We start from the raw sequence: 22681 nt of genomic DNA, 5'->3' as shown, positions 1-22681 counted from the left end.
CGAGCCTCTGCACAGAGCGAGAGGACGATCAAGGACTGTCTTGACTCTCATTATACGCCCCTTCGTCGCCTTTCCGCAAGGAGGAAGGGGGGAAAGCGCCATGTTGCCCTCGGAGGGCGCCGAACATGGTGTTTCCAGTGAGTTGCTAACGGGTGATCCGAGTGGACGCCCGTGCCCCATTCGATAAGGGTCGGCTAGTGGCCCAGAGGCGCGCTCCAAAAGTACCTGCAGGTGATTTGCCGGACTCGGACCCGTTCGATAGGGTCCGAGGGCTCGATGCCTCCCTCTGGTGGGATTCCGTTACAAAATCGCTCCTGCTGGTCTCGGAAATGTCCTAGGGTACCTCAGGAGCGTAGCCCGAGCCTCGGCCATGTAACGGACGTACCCAGAGTCATCCCTAACTCTGTGTGCTCTGGGGCGGTTGTCGAACCCTTCCGAGGGGCCAGCCTTCGAACCCCTGATCAGTAATGGGCGCAGAGCCCGAGTGCTCTGGGGCGGCTGTCGAACCCTTCCGAGGGGCCAGCCTTCGAACCCCTGATCATTAGGAGGGCTCGGGGGCCCGTTTCCTTCGCCGAGAAGGATCCTTTTCGAAATATCCCCTTTCCCGGTCCCTGTAGTAAGAGAGACAAAGAGAAAGAAGAAAAGGATACGAATTTAAATGGCGCGGCGCACCTTTTTTGACGCGGTCATCATGGCGGAGGTGAAACGACGCCCGCTTCGCCTGCCAAAGGTGTCGCTTGCCCTCCCGAGGAGTTAATGCGACGGGACGGGCGATTCGCGGGGCGGCCGTTGCGCGTGCTCGAGTCGTTCGAGGAACGGGCGTTTCACCTTTGAGTTTGAATTTCGCGGCGAGTTCGAGCGAAGTTTTGAATAGATCTCGCCCGGGCATTTATATACCCAGAAGAGGGGCCGGCGGTGGTTCTTTACCCTGCCATTTGCGCTCGCCTTCTGCTTTGGTTTCCGCAACCTAAGAGAATAGCCAGGGAAAAGAAAACCGCGCACCTCATCCCCTCCACCTCCACCACCTTCGTTCGGCGATGGCTGACAAGGTGACCATCGTTTCGCCGCGCGACCCGTGGCCTTCCTCCACCGTCGTCGTGGGGGATATGGAGGCCCTTGTTGCCGATGGTTTGCTCCGTCCCCTCTCCGGTGGGCCGCAACCGGAGTGGATGGCCCCGAGCGAGGCCGACCCGACTCCGCCGCGCGGGGTACGTGGTCAGCTTTATCCCCTTCCATGAGCGGGGGTTTGGAGTGCCAGCGAGCCGCTTCATGCGGGCGCTTCTGCACTACTATGGGGTGGAGCTGCACAACTTTAACCCCAATTCCATTGCGCAAGCGGCCATCTTCGTGGTGGTTTGTGAGGGTTTTTTGGGGATTGACCCTCACTGGGATCTGTGGACCCATCTCTTCTCAGCGGAGCTCTTTGCCTCGACGACGGAGGCGAAGAAGGTCTGTATGGCGGTGCGGGCTGGTGGCTACACCCTCCAGCTAAGGCCAGGGCGCATGCAGCAGTACATCCCCGCCACCCTTGTGTCTTCGAACAAGGGGTGGCATCGCCGGTGGTTTTATCTCCGGAACGACGACGGGAGGCTTCCGTCGTTTTCTCAACGAGTGGTGACCGCCGCCGGCAGTAACTGGCGCTGGGGGGCCACGCGCGCGAAACAGGAGATGCTCAAGCCTCTTCTGGATACCTTGCAGAAGTTAAGAGATGAGGGGCTCACCGCTGCGGGGGTTGTTGCCGCCATCCATCGCCGGAGGGTGCTCCCTTTGGCAGAGCGGCGGTTGCATCTCTCGGAGATGAACCCGGGGGTTGATTTGGAGGGCTCGCAGATGTTCTCGGCATCCCTCTCCGTAGACGACCTCCACAGGCGGGTAGCGGGTACGGTAGGGAGGCTGGATGCCGGCGCCCTTACCCAGCCCGTGATGCGTCCCGAGCGTGGGTACGTGTCCCTGGTGAGTGTCTGTTCCTTCTCCTGCTTTGCGCCGGGTTGCCTTTGATTCTTACCGCTGGGATTTCCGTTCGTCCCTAGGGGTTGAGGGGTTTTAAACTCTCCCTGCCACCGGTCCCGGAGGACACGGTGGGCCGAGCCGCGCGGAGGATCGCCGCGGAGAAGAAAAAGGAGAGGAAGGACGCGGAAAAGGCCCGGGCTCGCGAGCAGATGCGGGCTCGGGAAGCCTTGGAGAAGCGTCGTCGGAGACAGGAGAGGGACGGGCTCCCAAGGGAGCCATCGCCGGAGACGCCTGACGACGACGATGACGAGGACGACGACATGGCGGCCCATCTTGGCCTCAGTCCGGATCTGAGGCTGGGCCAGGGGTCGCCGAGCCAGCCTCCAAGTGGGCTGGCGCCATCGGTATCTGGGGCTGGGACATCAAGGTCCCGGTCCGAGGAGCGGAGGCAGGCCGAGGGGGTACTTGACCCCTTGGCCGAGGTAATTGAGGCGACTTCGGGGAGTCAGGCCGATCCGCTTGTTCCCCAAGAGCAAGCGCCCGTGCCGGCTGCACAGGGGGTTGATCCTCCGATCGTCGTGACGACGCCTGTGCAGGTTGCCCCTTCAGCGCCTTGGGCGCCCGAGGTGGAGGCGGCGCCGGAGTCGGCAGCGGGGCAACCCTTGGCAGCGCCTGCGGGGACCGAGGCCCGAGGGGCCTCCCCGCAGGCACGATTGGCCCTGGTCCGGAGCGGGTAAGTATCCGAGGATACTTGTGTTTTGGTTTTTTCTCTGTGTGTCTTGATCTTGCTCTTTCTTTCAGCAAGCGGAGGCAGGGCTTGGTCGGTCTGGCCCCCAGGAAAGCCCTCAAGACGGAACCAGCTTCTGCAGCTGGTGCCACGGCGCGCCATGCCGGTTGGCTGGCCTCCGCGCAAGGCGCCCTCGAGTGGGGGGCCCAGGCGGCGCGACTTGCCATGGGGCAAGCTTCCTGAAAGTCGCCTAGAGGGGGGTGAATAGGGCGAATCTGAAATTTACAAACTTAAACACAACTTCAAGTCGGGTTAGCGTTAGAAATAGAAACGAGTCCGAGAGAGAGGGCGCAAAACAAATCGTGAGCGAATAAAGAGTGAGACACGATGATTTGTTTTACCGAGGTTCGGTTCTTGCAAACCTACTCCCCGTTGAGGTGGTCACAAAGACCGGGTCTCTTTCAACCCTTTCCCTCTCTCAAACGGTCACTTAGACCGAGTGAGCTTCTCTTCTCAATCAAACGGAACACGAAGTTCCCGCAAGGACCACCACACAATTGGTGTCTCTTGCCTTGGTTACAATTGAGTTTGATCACAAGAATGAAGGAAGAAAATAAGCAATCCAAGCGCAAGAGCTCAAATGAACACAACAAATCTCTCTCTCTAATCACTAAAGCTTTGTGTGGAGTTGGGAGAGGATTTGATCTCTTTGGTGTGTCTTGTATTGAATGCTAGCTCTTGTAAGGTGTAGAAGAGTGGAAAACTTGGATGCCATTGAATGTGGGGTGGTTGGGGTATTTATAGCCCCAACCACCACAAAGTGGCCGTTGGAAGGCTGCAGTCGCATGGCGCACCGGACAATCCGGTGCGCCACTAGACACTGTCCGGTGCGCCAGCCATGTCAGCAGACCGTTGGGGTTCGACCGTTGGAACTCTGTCTTGTGGGCCCGCCTGGCTGTCCGGTGGTGCACCGGACAGGTCCTATAGACTGTCCGGTGCGCCTTCTCGCGCGTGCCTGACTCCTGCTCGCTCTGGCACGCATTAAATGCTGTAGCAGGTGACCGTTGGCGCGGAAGGAGTCGTCGCTCTGCTAGCACACCCGATAGTCCGGTGTGCACCGGACACTGTCCGGTGACTCACCGGACAGTCCGGTGAATTATAGCGGAGCGCCCTTGGAAATTCCTGAAGGTGAAGAGTTCAGCCTCGAGTGCCCTGGTGCACCGGACACTGTCCGGTGGCACACCGGACAGTCCGGTGGGCCAGACCAGGGTGCTTTTCGGGTTGTCTTTTGCTCTCTTGTTTGAACCCTTTTCTTGGTCTTTTTATTGGCTTATGGTGAACCTTTGGCACCTGTAGAACTTATAGACTAGAGCAAACTAATTAGTCCAATTTATTTGTGTTGGGCAATTCAACCACCAAAATCAATTAGGAAATAGGTGTAAGCCTAATTCCCTTTCAATCTCCCCCTTTTTGGTGATTGATGCCAACACAAACCAAAGCAAGTATAGAAGTGCATAATTGAATTAGTTTGCATGATGTAAGCGCAAGGTTACTTAGAATTGAGCCAATAGAAATTCTCATAGAATATGCATGGATTGTTTCTTTACTTTAACATTTTGGACCACGCTTGCACCACATGTTTTTTTTTGCAAATTCTTTTGTAAATTCATTTCAATGTTCTTTTGCAAATAGTCAAAGGTAAATGAATAAGATTTTGAGAAGCATCCTCAAGATTTTGAAATTTTCTCCCCCTGTTTGAAATGTTTTTCCTTTGACTAAAACAAAACTCCCCCTCAATAAATTCCTCCTCTTAGTGTTCAAGAGGGTTTTAATATACCAATTTTGAAAATACTACTTTCTCCCCCTTTTGAACATAATAAGGTACCAATTTGAAAACATCATTTGTTGTAAAATTAGGTGGTGGTGCGGTCCTTTTGCTTTGGGCTAATACTTTCTCCCCCTTTGGCATGAATCGCCAAAAACGGATACTTTGAGTGAAATATAAGCCTTTATTAACTACTTTCTCCCCTTTGGCAAATAAAATATATGTGAAGATTATACCAAAGACAGAGAGATGCTCAGAGCGACGACGAAGGATGATTAATGGAGTGGAGTGGAAGCCTTTGTCTTCGTCGAAGACTCCAATTCCCTTTCAATACACCTATGACTTGGTTTGAAATATACTTGAAAACACATTAGTCATAGCATATAAAAGAGACATGATCAAAGGTATATTAATGAGCTATGTGTGCAAGACATCAAAAGAAATTCCTAGAATCAAGAATATTTAGCTCATGCCTAAGTTTGTTAAAAGTTTGTTCATCTAGTGGCTTGGTAAAGATATCGTCTAGTTGTTCCTTAGTGTTAATATATGCAATCTCGGTATCTCCCTTTTGTTGGTGATCCCTTAAGAAATGATACCGAATGGCTATGTGTTTAGTGCGGCTATGCTCAATGGGATTATCCGCCATGCGGATTGCACTCTCATTATCACATAGAAGAGGAACTTTGGTTAATTTGTAAACATAGTCCCTAAGGGTTTGCCTCGTCCAAAGTAATTGCGCGCAACAATGACCTGCGGCAATATACTCGGCTTCGGCGGTAGAAAGAGCTATAGAATTTTGCTTCTTTGAAGCCCAAGACACCAAGGATCTTCCCAAGAACTGGCAAGTCCCCGATGTGCTCTTTCTATTAATTTTACACCCCGCCCAATCGGCATCCGAATAACCAATTAAGTCAAATGTGGATCCCCGAGGGTACCAAAGCCCAAACTTAGGAGTATGAACTAAATATCTCAAGATTCGTTTTACGGTCGTAAGGTGAGCTTCCTTAGGGTCGGCTTGAAATCTTGCACACATGCATACGGAAAGCATAATATCCGGTCGTGATGCACATAAATAGAGTAAAGAACCTATCATCGACCGATATACCTTTTGATCTACGGATTTACCTCCCGTGTCGAGGTCGAGATGCCCATTGGTTCCCATGGGTGTCTTGATGGGCTTGACATCCTTCATTCCAAACTTGTTTAGAATGTCTTGAGTATACTTTGTTTGGCTAATGAAGGTGCCCTCTTGGAGTTGCTTCACTTGAAATCCTAAGAAGTACTTCAACTCCCCCATCATAGACATCTCGAATTTCTTTGTCATGATCCTACTAAATTCCTCACATGTAGATTCGTTAGTAGACCCAAATATAATATCATCAACATAAATTTGGCATACAAACAAATCATTGTCAAGAGTTTTAGTGAATAGAGTAGGATCGGCCTTTCCGACTTTGAAGCCATTAGTGATAAGAAAATCTCATAGGCATTCATACCATGCTCTTGGGGCTTGCTTGAGCCCATAAAGCGCCTTAGAGAGTTTGTAAACATAGTTAGGGTACTCACTATCTTCAAAGCCGGGAGGTTGCTCAACATAGACCTCTTCTTTGATTGGTCCATTGAGGAAGACACTTTTCACGTCCATTTGATAAAGCTTAAAGCCATGGTAAGTAGCATAGGCAAGTAATATGCGAATTGATTCAAGCCTAGCTACGGGTGCATAGGTTTCACCGAAATCCAAACCTTCGACTTGTGAGTATCCCTTGGCCACAAGTCGGGCTTTGTTCCTTGTCACCACACCATTCTCATCTTGCTTGTTGCGGAACACCCACTTGGTTCCTACAACATTTTGATTAGGACGTGGAACCAAATGCCATACCTCATTCCTAGTGAAGTTGTTGAGCTCCTCTTGCATCGCCACCACCCAATCCGAATCTTGAAGTGCTTCCTCTACCTTGTGTGGCTCAATAGAGGAAACAAAAGAGTAATGCTCACAAAAATGTGCAACACGAGATCTAGTGGTTACCCCGTTATGAATGTCGCCAAGGATGGTGTCGACGGGGTGATCTCGTTGGATTGCTTGGTGGACTCTTGGGTGTGGCGGCCTTGGTTCTTCATCCTCCTTGTCTTGATCATTTGCATCTTCCCCTTGATTATTGTTGTCATCTTGAGGTGGCTCATCTTCTTGATCTTCTTCTTCATCAACTTGAGCCTCATCCTCATTTTGAGTTGGTGGAGATGCTTGCGTGGAGGAGGATGGTTGATCTTCGGATTCCTTAGGACATACATCCCCAATGGACATGTTCCTTAGTGCGACGCACGGAGCCTCTTCATCACCTATCTCATCAAGATCAACTTGCACTACTTGAGAGCCGTTAGTCTCATCAAACACAACGTCACAAGAAACTTCAACTAGTCCTGAGGACTTGTTAAAGACTCTATATGCCCTTGTGTTTGAATCATATCCTAGTAAAAAGCCTTCTACAGTCTTAGGAGCAAATTTAGATTTTCTACCTCTTTTAACAAGAATAAAGCATTTGCTACCAAAGACTCTAAAATAGGAAATATTGGGCTTTTTACCGGTTAGGAGTTCGTATGATGTATTCTTGAGGATTCGGTGTAAATACAACCGGTTGATGGCGTAGCAGGCGGTGTTGACCGCCTCGGCCCAAAACCGATCCGAAGTCTTGTACTCATCAAGCATGGTCCTTGCCATGTCCAATAGAGTTCGATTCTTCCTCTCCACTACACCATTTTGTTTTGGGGTGTAGGGAGAGGAGAACTCATGCTTGATGCCCTCCTCCTCAAGGAAGCCTTCGATTTGTGAGTTCTTGAACTCCGTTCCGTTGTCGCTTCTAATTTTCTTGATCCTTAAGCCGAACTCATTTTGAGCCCGTCTCAAGAATCCTTTTAAGGTCTCTTGGGTATGAGATTTTTCCTGCAAAAAGAATACCCAAGTGAAGCGGGAATAATCATCCACAATAACTAGAGAGTACTTACTCCCGCCGATGCTTATGTAAGCGATCGGGCCAAATAGGTCCATGTGTAGGAGCTCAAGTGGCCTGTCAGTTGTCATGATGTTCTTGTGTGGATGATGAGTCTCAACTTGCTTCCCTGCCTAACATGCGCTACAAACCCTATCTTTCTCAAAATGAACATTTGTTAGTCCCAAAATGTGTTCTCCCTTTAGAAGTTTGTGAAGATTCTTCATTCCAACATGTGCTAGTCGGCGATGCCAGAGCCAGCCCATGTTAGTCTTAGCAATTAAGCAAGTGTCGAGTTCAGCTCTATCAAAGTCTACTAAGTATAGCTGACCCTCTAACACTCCCTTAAATGCTATTGAATCATCACTCCTTCTAAAGACAGTAACACCTACATCTGTGAAAAGACAGTTGTAGCCCATTTTGCATAATTGAGATACGGAAAGCAAATTGTAATCTAAAGAATCTACAAGAAAAACATTGGAAATGGAATGGTCAGGTGATATAGCAATTTTACCAAATCTTTTGACCAAACCTTGATTTCCATCCCCGAATGTAATAGATCGTTGGGGATCTTGGTTTTTCTCGTAGGAGGAGAACATTTTCTTCTCCCCTGTCATGTGGTTTGTGCACCCGCTATCGATGATCCAACTTGAGCCCCCGGATGTATAAACCTACAAAACAAGTTTAGTTCTTGGTTTTAGGTACCCAAACGGTTTTGGGTCCTTTGGCATTAGATACAAGAACTTTGGGTACCCAAACACAAGTCTTTGATCCCTTGTGTTTGCCCCCAACAAACTTGGCAACTACCTTGCCGGATTTGTTAGTCAAAACATAAGATGCATCAAAAGTTTTAAATGAAATGTCATGATCATTTGATGCATTAGGAGTTTTCTTCTTAGGCAATTTAGCATGGGTTGATTGCCTAGAACTAGATGTCTCACCCTTATACATAAAAGCATGATTAGGGCCAGAGTGAGACTTCCTAGAGTGAATTCTCCTAATTTTGCTCTCGGGATAACCAGCAGGTACAAAATGTAACCCTAGTTATCCTGAGGCATGGGAGCCTTGCCCTTAACAAAATTAGACAATCTTTTAGGAGGGCATTGTAACACCTGGAATTTGGGGGTATAAAATTTCTTTTTTAATATCCACCAAATTCAGGTGTTACCCTCTTCTTTACCTGCTTTTCTTCTCTTTTTCTAAATATTGGACATTAACTTTACTATATATATATATATGAATTTTTGGCTTAGTAAAATAAAATCTTAGAGGATCTTTGATTGTTGCATTGATGCTGATGCATAGTGTTTATGAGTGCAAAATGTTATTGTAACAGATTAAGATATCTCGAGGATGTTCCCAAGAGTTTTTAGAATCTTTGGAACGTTTCTTCGAGTATTAAATATGAATTTTAGTTTTTCTAATATTAATTGAATACCTAAATTTAGTATTTGCGAAAACTATAAAACTCTAGAACCCCAATAATATATGTATATATATGTTCCTCTCGTCGAGCCCGTTCTAGATCTCGTGTCATTTTTGCGGGATCATTGAAATGTCTTTCGTCGCAAACGTCGTGCGGTGCGCGCAACCGTTTTCCCCTCACTTATTCCTCTTGCTGTTATTCCGAGCTCGTGTGTTAGCTTCATCTTCCCAAACTGTTGTCCTTTTCACGCGTGCTAGTTTCACTCGGACGCAGCCATAAGTACCTCGCCTTTGCGCTCGAATACCTCACCTGCATTCACCCACAAGACCATTTCTTGCGCGCCCGACCCATCAGCCACACTCGTGCTCGCGGACGCGCATGCAGGGCCTGCACGTCGGCTCCTCCCTCTCCTTCCATAACTGCTCCTCCACTCGCGCCCACACCATGCGGACTCCGGGAACTGCTGCTCGCCCTCGACGCCTTATCAAACCCCTCTAGGACGCCCACTACTCTCCAAACCGTGCCCTGCTTTCTCTTGGCGCTCCTGCTCGCACTGCTCTATGCAACCGCTCGACGATCGTCCTGGAGCTTCCCCTCGCTGCGTGCCGTGAGGTCCCTCGACGAAGAGCCTAGGAGCATCTGCGGTGGCCTGTCCTCATGCGCAGGTGAGATTCCCCTCCTCTCTCCCTCTCGTCCGACCTTTCTTCCCCTGTTCTCGGCCGGCGGCGAGAGCTTCCCTGCGTCGCAGCCCCTTGACGGCGCTCTTGCCCCCTGTAGCCCAGCACGGCATGGCAGCCATTTCTGGCCAGCTCGCCCGGGCCTCGACGCGGCCAGGAGACCCCGTGCTCGACGCGGTGTTGCGGCCAGCGTGCGGCAGCGGAAGCGGCTCGCCGAGCGCGGCGCGGCCAGCCCCCAGCGGCCAGTCCGCGCGGCCGTCGGCGGCTCGCGGTGTGCGGCTGGTGCGCCCAGGGCGGCTTGTGGCCAACCAGGCATCCCCTGCTTGCGCGGCCTCTGCCCGTGCTCGTCCCCTAGCCATGGCCGAGCAGCCACTGCGCTTGGCGCCGCGTGCGCTGTAGGGCTGCTCGTTGCACGCCGGCCCTCGTCGAGCCAGGCCACGCGCCATGCTGCTCGACGCCCTGCTGTCCCGACCATCCCCGTTCCCCGCCTGGCGAGCTGCTCCTGCCGACGTCGCAAGCCACCCAGTGAAACTGCCGCCCGCTCCTACCGCTGTTCGTGCGACGAAGAAAACCGTCATAGGCCTGCTTGCGTGCGCGTGACCTTCAAAGTCCAGTCTGTACTTAGGAAAATTAGAAACCAGAGGCTAGACCCACGTGCATGCAAGTGAGCAAGTCGCTAAGTCCTTGCATGGCGATTTCCATTTTATAAATACGTTTCAGTCTATAGTCCTTGCATGGCAAATCACTAATAACTCATTATCATCTCACTATAAATACGTTTCAGTCTATTCTCGTTGTGTTAACTTTATAATAATGTTTCCTACATATTTGTAACATTACTTTGTCACGATGTAAACTTTAATCAACTAGTTAATTACTTATTATCCAACATTTATTAGAATACCAATTTGAATAAAACTAATTTCTAGTTTTAGTTACACTTTATAGATACATATTAATATGATTGCATCTGATCGAATATTTTTGAATTAATACTTGTTAGTATAAACGTGTTGCAATGTGCGTCGTCTCTTGTTTATCGTGTGCGTCTCGTGCGCTGTCCGCACGTTATTTAATTATTTTTGTTATTGTCGCTCGCACTAATTAGTCAATTATTGTTTAGTTATTGGATATTTAAAATAACAATTCAATTAGAATGAGTCTATAGTTTTAATTCATGCTTTTGTAAATATAAATGTTAATTAACTTGATTAATACCATCTTAAATACTTTAAATTAATTATTTGTTCGCTATTGTTCGCGCGCGGCATCGTCGTTTGCGCGTCATCGTGCTGTTCGCACGCGTTGTCACACGACGTTCACGTTTGTCGCATAGTGTCTGCGCGTGATAATAAACTGTTTTCGCTTATAAACAGTCATGTTAATAACGTTAATTCGTCAGATCACATATTTTAGATAATTAACTTAAGATTTGCTCGACTAATATTTATTAGATTAATATTCTAACTAGATTAAACGTGTAGTGTTCGACTTGAGCATTTATAATAAATATTAACATGGCAAATGTTAACTTATCTACCTTCTATATATTTAACATTTGTTTAGTATAAACGTGTCCTCTATTTAGTACTTTCTCACATGTCACGCGTGCTGTTCCGCACGTGATGGCGTTCTGGTTCGCGCGTCGTTCGCGCTGGTCGCACACACTATTTCGTGTGTCGTCAGCGTGCTATGTCGTGCGTGTCCGCGCGTCGTTCGCACACTGTCGTGTTATTTTTCGCGTCGTAATCTCGCCTCGCTTATAACCTCTCGTGCTAATCACATTACTTATTTATTTGACAACTGTTAGTGTAACACATTAATCGAAACTAAAAGGTAATTATTATTTATATTTGATAATGTCGAATTAAACACTATAGTTAATATTTTTTTAGCGTAAACCTGTTAACTTCTTGACCGTAGCTTCAATTTCGACATTTCTTTTCCTCGTGTAACCGTAGAAGCAAGCTCTATTTTATATTGCACGCTTTTATAATGTCTTATCTTGTATGGTGTAATGTTCTTATGCATATATGTTTGTTTGTTTGTGCCTGTTCGTCTTCGCTCCGCGTTGCGATTAGATCGTGGTTCTCTTCCGTGCTTCGAGGAATCGACGGTCAAGCTTCGGCGACCAAATGATCCAATTATTCGAGTTCTACGAGATCGAAGACCCTGAGCATCTGTTTGGTGAAGGCAAGTGTCCTCTGTCCCATTATGTCCCATTTACTTTATAATACACTGCCCCGCATACTATGAACAACCTAAGGATTTACTAGCTTTCTATTTACCTTATCCTTGTTTACCTTTCGGGTTACTATGGTTAGCTTCATGCTAGCGCTTTACTTTAATCAATGAACATGATGAGATAAAATGATGATACTATGGTTTTATTCTGGATATGATGATATACTTGTGGCATTTAAGGGGACTCGGGCTGTTTCCCGAGTACCTCTCCGTAAGGACCTGTTCGTTGAGAGACCACCCGGGATAACAGTGCAACCATGAGGGTGGAATGGGATGCCCTTAGCTAATTAATTAGAGGAACTAGAGGTGTAGTTGCTTCGCCGTCGTGCCGTTAATGGGGTCTAGGCACAGTGCTTGCTCTGCCGAGGCTGAGTGCCGAGGTTCTTTCGTTTTGCTTTTGTTAGTCACCCTTCTGCGGGGAGAGGTACTGTGTTTATCAAACTGGAGAAACCTAACGGGCGGCTATGACCTCTAGGGAATATTTGTAAAAGCTACGTAGTGATACCCTGCCGGACCACCTAGGTAGTGGTCAATGGGGATTAGCTCTCCTCGGGCAGAAAGGGAATCATGGCTCATGGGTAAAGTGTGCGACCTCTGCAGAGGGTAGTGAAACTGATATATCAGCCGTGCTCACGGTTAAGAGCAGCCTTGGGATCCTCTTTGATTAGAGATACTCCGGATATACCTCAGATGATGACTTTAATGACGATGATTAATGATGGTGACTTTAATTATGAATTCTAGTATTTCCTCTCTGAGGAGGTACTTTTGGGATTATAACTTGGGTTTTATGATAAAATCTGACTTCTACTAACAATAAGTACCTGACCAACTAAAAGCAACTGCTTGAGCCTAACCCCACATAAAAGCTAGTCCACTTCAGCCAAACGGGGCATTTGCTGAGTACGTTGATGTGTACTCATCCTTGCTTTACCACAAAACACCAGGTTGTCCACATTGTAACCACTGCTCAGGAGAAGATGAAGCCGTGCAAGGAGACTTCCAGGAGTTCCGGGACTACGACGAGTTTTAGGTGTGGGTTGGCGGCAACCCCCAGTCAGCTGCCTGTGAAGGCCTTATCTTTACTGCGTTTCGCTTAGCACTTTGATTTATCCGTTAAGTTGATGACTATGTGGATGTCTCTGACTCTGTGATGTAATAAGTTAATACTCTTTTATGTTATTATTCGAGTACTGTGCGATGATGTTCATTTATGTAATCGTTGTGTACGTGAATTCTGATCCTGGCACGTACATAGTTCGCATTCGGTTTGCCTTCTGAAACCGGGTGTGACATAAGTGGTATCAAAGCCGTGCTGACTGTAGGACCGCTGACCTAGAGTAGCATTGGCCGTTTTAAGGATTTATTGATCATTACTTCACCTCATCCTTGGTTCTGCTTCAAAATATTAGTCACCTCGACTAATTCTATGTTGTGCTCCTATATGCCCCTTGCCAAAAGTATTTTATTCTAGTATGGTCTATACTTCTCTCAATTTATTAGATCAGATCTCACACTTGTGCTTGCGACATCTTTGTAGATGCCCCCTGACCATAGCCTTTGGTCTTTTGGGACTCTTTCCCCGTCCATTATTAAATTGCTACCATTTGACCATCTGTATTCCATTTTGTTATTGACATGCTCGTATCCTTGCGTTTTTAATACCCTTATCCCTTAATCTAAAGTACTTACCCTTGTACCTCTGTTGCCCATTTAAACAGTTCAGTTTATGTGTCCATGACCTTCTTGTCTCCTGAGATCCTCTCTTATTCTGTTGTTAAGTCGCTATCTTTCAACAATTTCTATGCCCTTGGTCTTAGTATGCTCGTATCCTTGGAATCTTGCATACCCTTATATTCCTATGTATGCTTATTTTCATACCCCAATAACTGTTCAAGACATTTCAGTTAACATGTCCCTGGCCACCCTTGTTTCTTAATGATCCAGGAGCGGTCATTTTATTTTGCACATCCTTGGTGATCTCATTAATTCCTTATAATTTCCCTCAGTAATAATTTATGTTACTTCAACCATTTTATTGGAACCTTACCTATCTTATCCTTGATTGTTTTCTCCACTTCGTCAGTCTTGTCTTAACTCTGTCCGTGGTTATGCTTTTCATCATTATCACCTTCACCTTAGGCACCTCTATATCTTGCATGATGTTTATCTTATACCTACCCTTTAAAATCTCCTCTCCGTCTCAATCTGAGAGTTGTAACTTACCTACTTTCCTTCGCCGTATCCTCTTCGGTGTCGCTTGCGAGTTTTTTTTACTATATCCTTTGTTGTGCTTTTGCTCTTCATTGCCTTTACCTCTCTCTTTTCTTGATCTTACCTTGGTGATGACATTATGTCTGTTATTTAAAATCTACAATCTCCTATCCCCATATTGAGGGCGGTGTTTTACTTATCTTACTCTTGGCAATATCCTCTTCTTTACCGCGTGTAAGCCTTGATGTAACTCCATTTTTTATTGTACTTATACCACTAGCTCTTATGTGCCTTCATCTTTTCTCTTATGCCCTTGTCTATTATCGCCTTTGACCCTTGTGATATGTCTTCTGCCTAAATTCTTACCTTGAACTTATCCTTTAAGAGCCTCCCCTTTCTTTCGACCCGTTTTGAGAGCTGTGAGTTACCTACCTCTCCCTTGATTTCTTTTTACTCCTTGTCACCTTACAAGTTTTGTCTTAATTCCATCTTTTGATGTGTTTTTATTTGCTATCACCATCACCTTATCATCCATCCATCTTGCGTTGACACTCATCTTTATTCCGGCTCTTAAAAAATCACCTCTCTTCCACCTCAATTTGAGAGTGGCAATTTACCTATCTGGCCCTTGGACGTACCCTCTCCTTTTCCATTTGCAGGTCCTGTCTTAAATCCATCCTTTATGGTACTTATATCTTTTGTATTATGCCTATTTATCTCCTCCCTTACATCCTTATCCGTTATTACCTTCAAAACCCTCATGATATCTATGCCCTAGACTTCTTGCTTACCTTGAACCTACCCTTTGAAGCCTCCTCCTTTCCATCCCTGTTCGGAGATAATGCCTCACCTACTTCATCATTGCCTGCTTCCTCTTCTTTGACACCTTGCAAGATTTTCCTCAAATACATCCTTTGTTGTGTGATTGCTCGTTATCACTTTAACCCTTATCATCCCTCGATCTTTACCATGATGCTTATCTTGCACCTGCATTTTAAAGCCTCCTCTCCCATTCCATTTCAAGAGTGATGTCTTACCCATCCCACTCTTGTCTGTTCCCTTTTCCTCTGTCGCGTTGCAAGTCTTGTCCTAACTCTATCTTTTGGTGTGTTTTTGCCTTTCACCCCCCTTACCTTTGTAATCTCTAGATCTTTCCATGATGTTATCTTATGCCTACCTTTTGAAATATCATCTTTTCCATCTCTATTTGAGAATGGTGTTTTACCTATCCTGACCTTGGTTGCATTCTCTCTCTTGTCGGTTACAATCATTGCTTTAGCTCCATCCTTTATTATACTCATGCCCCTACCCTCCATGTCTTATTATTCCCCTTGCCTTTTGTTGGCCTTAGAGCAGTTTCCCCTTGGTAAGGAAAGACCACCATTTAATTAAAAGGAACGTATAGCAATGAGATGTTTGTTGTTGTATGATTGTGTTGTTTGTCTTTGTGTGATGACTGATTTGCTTCTTTGTGATGAGTGTTGATGTGTTGTGGCCCTTGGTCCGCAATGACATCAGTTCACTAGCTGAGTGCCATAGAGTTAAGTAGTGGGTGTTCCCCCTTTTCTCTCTTTAATCCATCTATGCTTACCTTTTCTATCTATACATTTTCCTCTTGCACCTGTCCGGTTGGCATCCTACAACCTCTCTTAATCAGTCAAGATCAGAGTTGGTATCATCTTCACCAAGTGCATATCAACACTCCTGTTAAGGGGGTTAGTCGCTAGCCCCAATGAAGACAATGCGATCAACGTCAACCGACAAGATCAGAGTGGCGCAGCGAAAGCGTGTGTGGGTCCTAAGTCCTAACCCACAGGTCCATGAGATCCTCAAGAAGTGTATCGATTGGTCGTGATCATCTAAAGGTCAAAGCAACCAGTCTGCAAGTTAAGCTTGCAAAGTCAAAGTCAACTCAAGAAACTTCGAACAACCTATGAACCATCCTTGTCGTTCTTGCTAGCCTCTTCTTGAATCTCGAGGGCGAGATTCTTGTTAAGGGGGTTAGATCTGTAACACCTGGAATTTGGGGGTATAAAATTTCTTTTTTAATATCCACCAAATTCAGGTGTTACCCTCTTCTTTACCTGCTTTTCTTCTCTTTTTCTAAATATTGGACATTAACTTTACTATATATATATATATATGAATTTTTGGCTTAGTAAAATAAATTCTTAGAGGATCTTTGATTGTTGCATTGATGCCGATGCATAGTGTTTATGAGTGCAAAATGTTATTGTAACAGATTAAGATATCTCGAGGATGTTCCAAAGAGTTTTTAGAATCTTTGGAATGTTTCTTCGAGTATTAAATATGAATTTTAGTTTTTCTAATGTTAATTGAATACCTAAAATTTAGTATTTGCGAAAACTATAAAACTCTAGAACCCCAATAATATATGTATATATATGTTCCTCTCGTCGAGCCCGTTCTAGATCTCGTGTCATTTTTGCGGGATCATTGAAATGTCTTTCGTCGCAAACGCCATGCGGTGCGCGCAACCGTTTTCCCCTCACTTATTCCTCTTGCTGTTATTCCGAGCTCGTGTGTTAGCTTCATCTTCCCAAACTGTTGTCCTTTTCACGCGTGCTAGTTTCACTCGGACGCAGCCATAAGTACCTCGCCTTTGCGCTCGAATACCTCACCTGCATTCACCCACAGGACCATTTCTTGCGCGCCCGACCCATCAGCCACACTCGTGCTCGCGGATGCGCATGCAGGGCCTGCACGTCGGCTCCTCCCTCTCCTTCCATAACTGCTCCTCCACTCGCGCCCACACCATGCGGACTCCGGGAACTGCTGCTCGCCCTCGACACCTTATCAAACCCCTCTAGGACGCCCACTACTCTCCAAACTGTGCCCCGCTTTCTCTTGGCGCTCCTGCTCGCACTGCTCTATGCAACCGCTTGACGATCGTCCTGGAGCTTCCCCTCGCTGCGTGCCGTGAGGTCCCTCGACGAAGAGCCTAGGAGCATCTGCGGTGGCCTGTCCTCATGCGCAGGTGAGATTCCCCTCCTCTCTCCCTCTCGTCCGACCTTCTTCCCCTGTTCTCGGCCGGCGGCGAGAGCTTCCCTGCGTTGCAGCCCCCCGACGGCGCTCTTGCCCCCTTTAGCCCAACACGGCATGGCAGCCATTTCCGGCCAGCTCGCCCGGGCCTCGACGCGGCCAGGAGCCCCCGTGCTCGACGCGGTGTTGCGGCCAGCGTGCGGCAGCGGAAGCGGCTCGCCGAGCGCGGCGCGGCCAGCCCCCAGCGGCCAGTCCGCGCGGCCGTCGGCGGCTCGCGGTGTGCAGCTGGCGCGCCCAGGGCGGCTTGTGGCCAACCAGGCATCCCCTGCTTGTGCGGCCTCTGCCCGTGCTCGTCCCCTAGCCATGGCCGAGCAGCCACTGCGCTTGGCGCCACGTGCGCTGTAGGGCTGCTCGTTGCACGCCGGCCCTCGTCGAGCCAGGCCACGCGCCATGCTGCTCGACGCGCTGCTGTCCCGGCCATCCCCGTTCCCCGCCTGGCGAGCTGCTCCTGTCGACGTCGCAAGCCACCCAGTGAAACTGCCGCCCGCTCCTACCGTTGTTCGTGCGACGAAGAAAACCGTCATAGGCCTGCTTGCGTGCGCGTGACCTTCAAAGTCCAGTCTGTACTTAGGAAAATTAGAAACCAGAGGCTAGACCCACGTGCATGCAAGTGAGCAAGTCGCTAAGTCCTTGCATGGCGATTTCCATTTTATAAATACGTTTCAGTCTATAGTCCTTGCATGGCAAATCACTAATAACTCATTATCATCTCACTATAAATACGTTTCAGTCTATTCTCGTTGTGTTAACTTTATAATAATGTTTCCTACATATTTGTAACATTACTTTGTCACGATGTAAACTTTAATCAACTAGTTAATTACTTGTTATCCAACATTTATTAGAATACCAATTTGAATAAAACTAATTTCTAGTTTTAGTTACGCTTTATAGATACATATTAATATGATTGCATCTGATCGAATATTTTTGAATTAATACTTGTTAGTATAAACGTGTTGCAATGTGTGTCGTCTCTTGTTTATCGTGTGCGTCTCGCGCGCTGTCCGCACGTTATTTAATTATTTTCGTTATTGTCGCTCGCACTAATTAGTCAATTATTGTTTAGTTATTGGGTATTTAAAATAACAATTCAATTAGAATGAGTCTATAGTTTTAATTCATGCTTTTGTAAATATAAATGTTAATTAACTTGATTAATACCATCTTAAATACTTTAAATTAATTATTTGTTCGCTATTGTTCGCGCGCGGCATCGTCGTTTGCGCGTCATCATGCTGTCCGCACGCGTTGTCACACGATGTTCACGTTTGTCGCATAGTGTCTGCGCGTGATAATAAATTGTTTTCGCTTATAAACAGTCATGTTAATAACGTTAATTCGTCAGATCACATATTTTAGATAATTAACTTAAGATTTGCTCGACTAATATTTATTAGATTAATATTCTAACTAGATTAAACGTGTAGTGTTCGACTTGAGCATTTATAATAAATATTAACATGGCAAATGTTAACTTATCTACCTTCTATATATTTAACATTTGTTTAGTATAAACGTGTCCTCTATTTAGTACTTTCTCACATGTCACGCGTGCTGTTCCGCACGTGATGGCGTTCTGGTTCACGCGTCGTTCGCGCTGGTCGCACACACTATTTCGTGTGTCGTCAGCGTGCTATGTCGTGCGTGTCCGCGTGTCGTTCGCACACTATCGTGTTATTTTTCGCGTCGTAATCTCGCCTCACTTATAACCTCTCGTGTTAATCACATTACTTATTTATTTGACAACTGTTAGTGTAACACATTAATCGAAACTAAAAGGTAATTATTATTTATATTTGATAATGTCGAATTAAACACTATAGTTAATATTTTTTTAGCGTAAACCTGTTAACTTCTTGACCGTAGCTTCAATTTCGACATTTCTTTTCCTCGTGTAACCATAGAAGCAAGCTCTATTTTATACTGCACGCTTTTATAATGTCTTATCTTGTATGGTGTAATGTTCTTATGCATATATGTTTGTTTGCTTGTGCCTGTTCGTCTTCGCTCCGCGTTGCGATTAGATCGTGGTTCTCTTCCGAGCTTCGAGGAATCGACGGTTAAGCTTCGGCGACCAAATGATCCAATTATTCGAGTTCTACGAGATCGAAGACCCTGAGCATCTGTTTGGTGAAGGCAAGTGTCCTCTGTCCCATTATGTCCCATTTACTTTATAATACACAGTCCTGCATACTATGAACAACCTAAGGATTTACTAGCTTTCTATTTACCTTATCCTTGTTTACCTTTCGGGTTACTATGGTTAGCTTCATGCTAGCGCTTTACTTTAATCAATGAACATGATGAGATAAAATGATGATACTATGGTTTTATTCTGGATATGATGATATACTTGTGGCATTTAAGGGGACTCGGGCTGTTTCCCGAGTACCTCTCCGTAAGGACCTGTTCGTTGAGAGACCACCCGGGATAACAGTGCAACCATGAGGGTGAAATGGGATGCCCTTAGCTAATTAATTAGAGGAACTAGAGGTGTAGTTGCTTCGCTGTCGTGCCGTTAATGGGGTCCAGGCACAGTGCTTGCTCTGCCGAGGCTGAGTGCCGAGGTTCTTTCGTTTTGCTTTTGTTAGTCACCCTTCTGCGGGAGAGGTACTGTGTTTATCAAACTGGAGAAACCTAACGGGCGGCTATGACCTCTAGGGAATCTTTGTAAAAGTTACGTAGTGATACCCTGCCGGACCACCTAGGTAGTGGTCAATGGGGATTAGCTCTCCTCGGGCAGAAAGGGAATCATGACTCATGGGTAAAGTGTGCGACCTCTGCAGAGGGTAGTGAAACTGATATATCAGCCGTGCTCACGGTTAAGAGCAGCCTTGGGATCCTCTTTGATTAGAGATACTCCGGATATACCTCAGATGATGACTTTAATGACGATGGTTAATGATGGTGACTTTAATTATGAATTCTAGTATTTCCTCTCTGAGGAGGTACTTTTGGGATTATAACTTGGGTTTTATGATAAAATCTGACTTCTACTAACAATAAGTACCTGACCAACTAAAAGCAACTGCTTGAGCCTAACCCCACATAAAAGCTAGTCCACTTCAGCCAAACGGGGCATTTGCTGAGTACGTTGATGTGTACTCATCCTTGCTTTACCACAAAACACCAGGTTGTCCACATTGTAACCACTGCTCAGGAGAAGATGAAGCCGTGGAAGGAGACTTCCAGGAGTTCCGGGACTACGACGAGTTTTAGGTGTGGGTTGGCGGCAACCCCCAGTCAGCTGCCTGTGAAGGCCTTATCTTTACTGCGTTTCGCTTAGCACTTTGATTTATCCGTTAAGTTGATGACTATGTGGATGTCTCTGATTCTGTGATGTAATAAGTTAATACTCTTTTATGTTATTATTCGAGTACTGTACGATGATGTTCATTTATGTAATCGCTGTGTACGTGAATTCTGATCCTGGCACGTACATAGTTCGCATTCGGTTTGCCTTCTGAAACTGGGTGTGACAGGCATTAAGTTTGACGTTGTCTCCCTTTTGGAATCCAATGCCATCCTTGATGCCAGGGCGTCTCCCACTATAGAGCATGCTTCTAGCAAATTTAAATTTTTCGTTTTCTAAGTCATGCTCGGCAATTTTAGCATCTAATTTTGCTATATGATCATTTTGTTTTTTAATTAAAGCCATGTGATCATGAATAGCATCAATGTTAATATCTTTACATCTAATGCAAATAGAAGTATGTTCAATGGTAGATGTAGAGGGTTTGCAAGATTTTAATTCTACAACCTTAGCATGTAATATATCATTTTTACTTCTAAGGTCGAAAATGGAAGCATTGCAAACATCTAATTCTTTATCATTAGCAAGCAATTTTTCATTTTCAATCCTAAGGCTAGCAAGAGAGATATTCAATTCTTCAATCTTAGTAAGTAAATCAACATTATCATTTCTAAGATTGGGAATTGAAACATCACAAGTATTTGAATCAACCTTAGCAATTAAATTTGCATTCTCATTTCTAAGGTTGGTAATAACATCATGGCAAGTGCTTAGCTCACTAGATAGTTTTTCACACTTTTCTACTTCTAGAGCGTAAGCATTTTTAACCTTAACAAGCTTCTTGTTTTCTTTAATAAGGAAGTCCTCTTGGGTGTCCAAGAGATCATCCTTTTCATGGATAGCACTAATCAATTCATTTAATTTTTTTTGTTGCATGTTTAGGTTGGCAAAAAGGGTACGCAAATTATCCTCTTCATCACTAGCATTATCATCACTAGATGACTCATATTTAGTGGAGGATTTGGATTTAACCTTCTTCTTTTTGCCGTCCTTTGCCATGAGGCACTTGTGTCCGACGTTGGGGAAGAGAAGACCCTTGGTGATGGCGATGTTTGCGGCATCCTCGTCGGAGGAGGAGTCGGTGGAGCTCTCGTCGGAGTCCCACTCCCGGCAAACATGGGCATCGTCGCCCTTCTTCTTGTAGTATCTTTTTGTCGGTGTTTCGACCCCGGGGGGTCCTGGACCGACGAGTAAATTGTCGTCGCGTGCCCCAGCCCAGATGGGTCGGCGCGAGACAGAGCACGAAGGGGGGCAAAAGAGAGGGAGACAGGCGTAAAGGGGAAACCCGCGGCCTTCGTGTTGTCCTGCGCCCAGGTCGGGTGCGCTTGCAGTAGGGGGTTACAAGCGTCCGCGTGGGAGAGAGCGAGAGGCTTATGCGCGCCGTCCCATTCCCCCGCGCGGCCAACCTTCTCGTACGAGAGCCCTAGGCCTTCCTTTTATAGGCGTAAGGAGAGGGCCCAGGTGTACAATGGGAGATGTAGCAATGCGCTAACGTGTCTAGAAGAGAGGAGCTAGTGCCCTAAGTACATGCTGTCGTGGCAGTCGGAGAGGTCTTGGCACCCTGTTCATGTGATGTCGTGGCCGTCGGAGGAGCGCTGGAGCCTTGCGGAAGGACAGCTGTCGGGGCTGTCGAGTCCTTGCTGACGTCTCCTTGCTTCCGTAAGGGGCTGAGAGCCACCGTCGTCATGGAGCACGCGGGGCACCATCATTATCTGTTTACCGGGTCGAGCCAGATGGGACGCCGGTCTTGTTCCCCGTAGCCTGAGCTAGCTAGGGGTAGGGTAATGATGGCCCCTCCTGTGACGTGGTCGGTCCGAGCCCTGGGTCGGGCGAGGCGGTGGCTCCTCCGAGGTCGAGGTCGAGTCTGTCTTCCGAGGTCGAGGTCGAGTCCGAGCCCCGGGTCGGGCGAGGCGGAGACCATCGTCTAAGGCCAAGGCTGAGTTCGAGCCCTGGGGTCGAGCGAGGCGGAGTTCGTCGTCTTCCGGGGCCGAGGCCGAGTCCGAGCCCTGGGGTCGGGCGAGGCGGAGTTCGTCGTCTTCCGGAGCCGAGGCTGAGTCCGAGCCTTGGGTCGGGCGAGGCGGAGTTCATCGTCTTCCAGAGCCGAGGCTGAGTCCGAGCCCTGGGTCGGGCGAGGCGGAGTTCGTCGTCCGAGGCCGAGACGGGGGCCGAGCCTTGGGGTCGGGCAAGGCGGAGCTTCCTATGGCGCCCAAAGCCGGACTTGGCTACTGTCAGCCTCAATCTGTCGAGTGGCACAG

The sequence above is a fragment of the Zea mays genome, chromosome 5, assembly GCF_902167145.1.
Source record: "Zea mays cultivar B73 chromosome 5, Zm-B73-REFERENCE-NAM-5.0, whole genome shotgun sequence".
Classification (NCBI taxonomy): domain Eukaryota; kingdom Viridiplantae; phylum Streptophyta; class Magnoliopsida; order Poales; family Poaceae; genus Zea; species Zea mays.
This window is presented reverse-complemented; position numbering follows the sequence as displayed.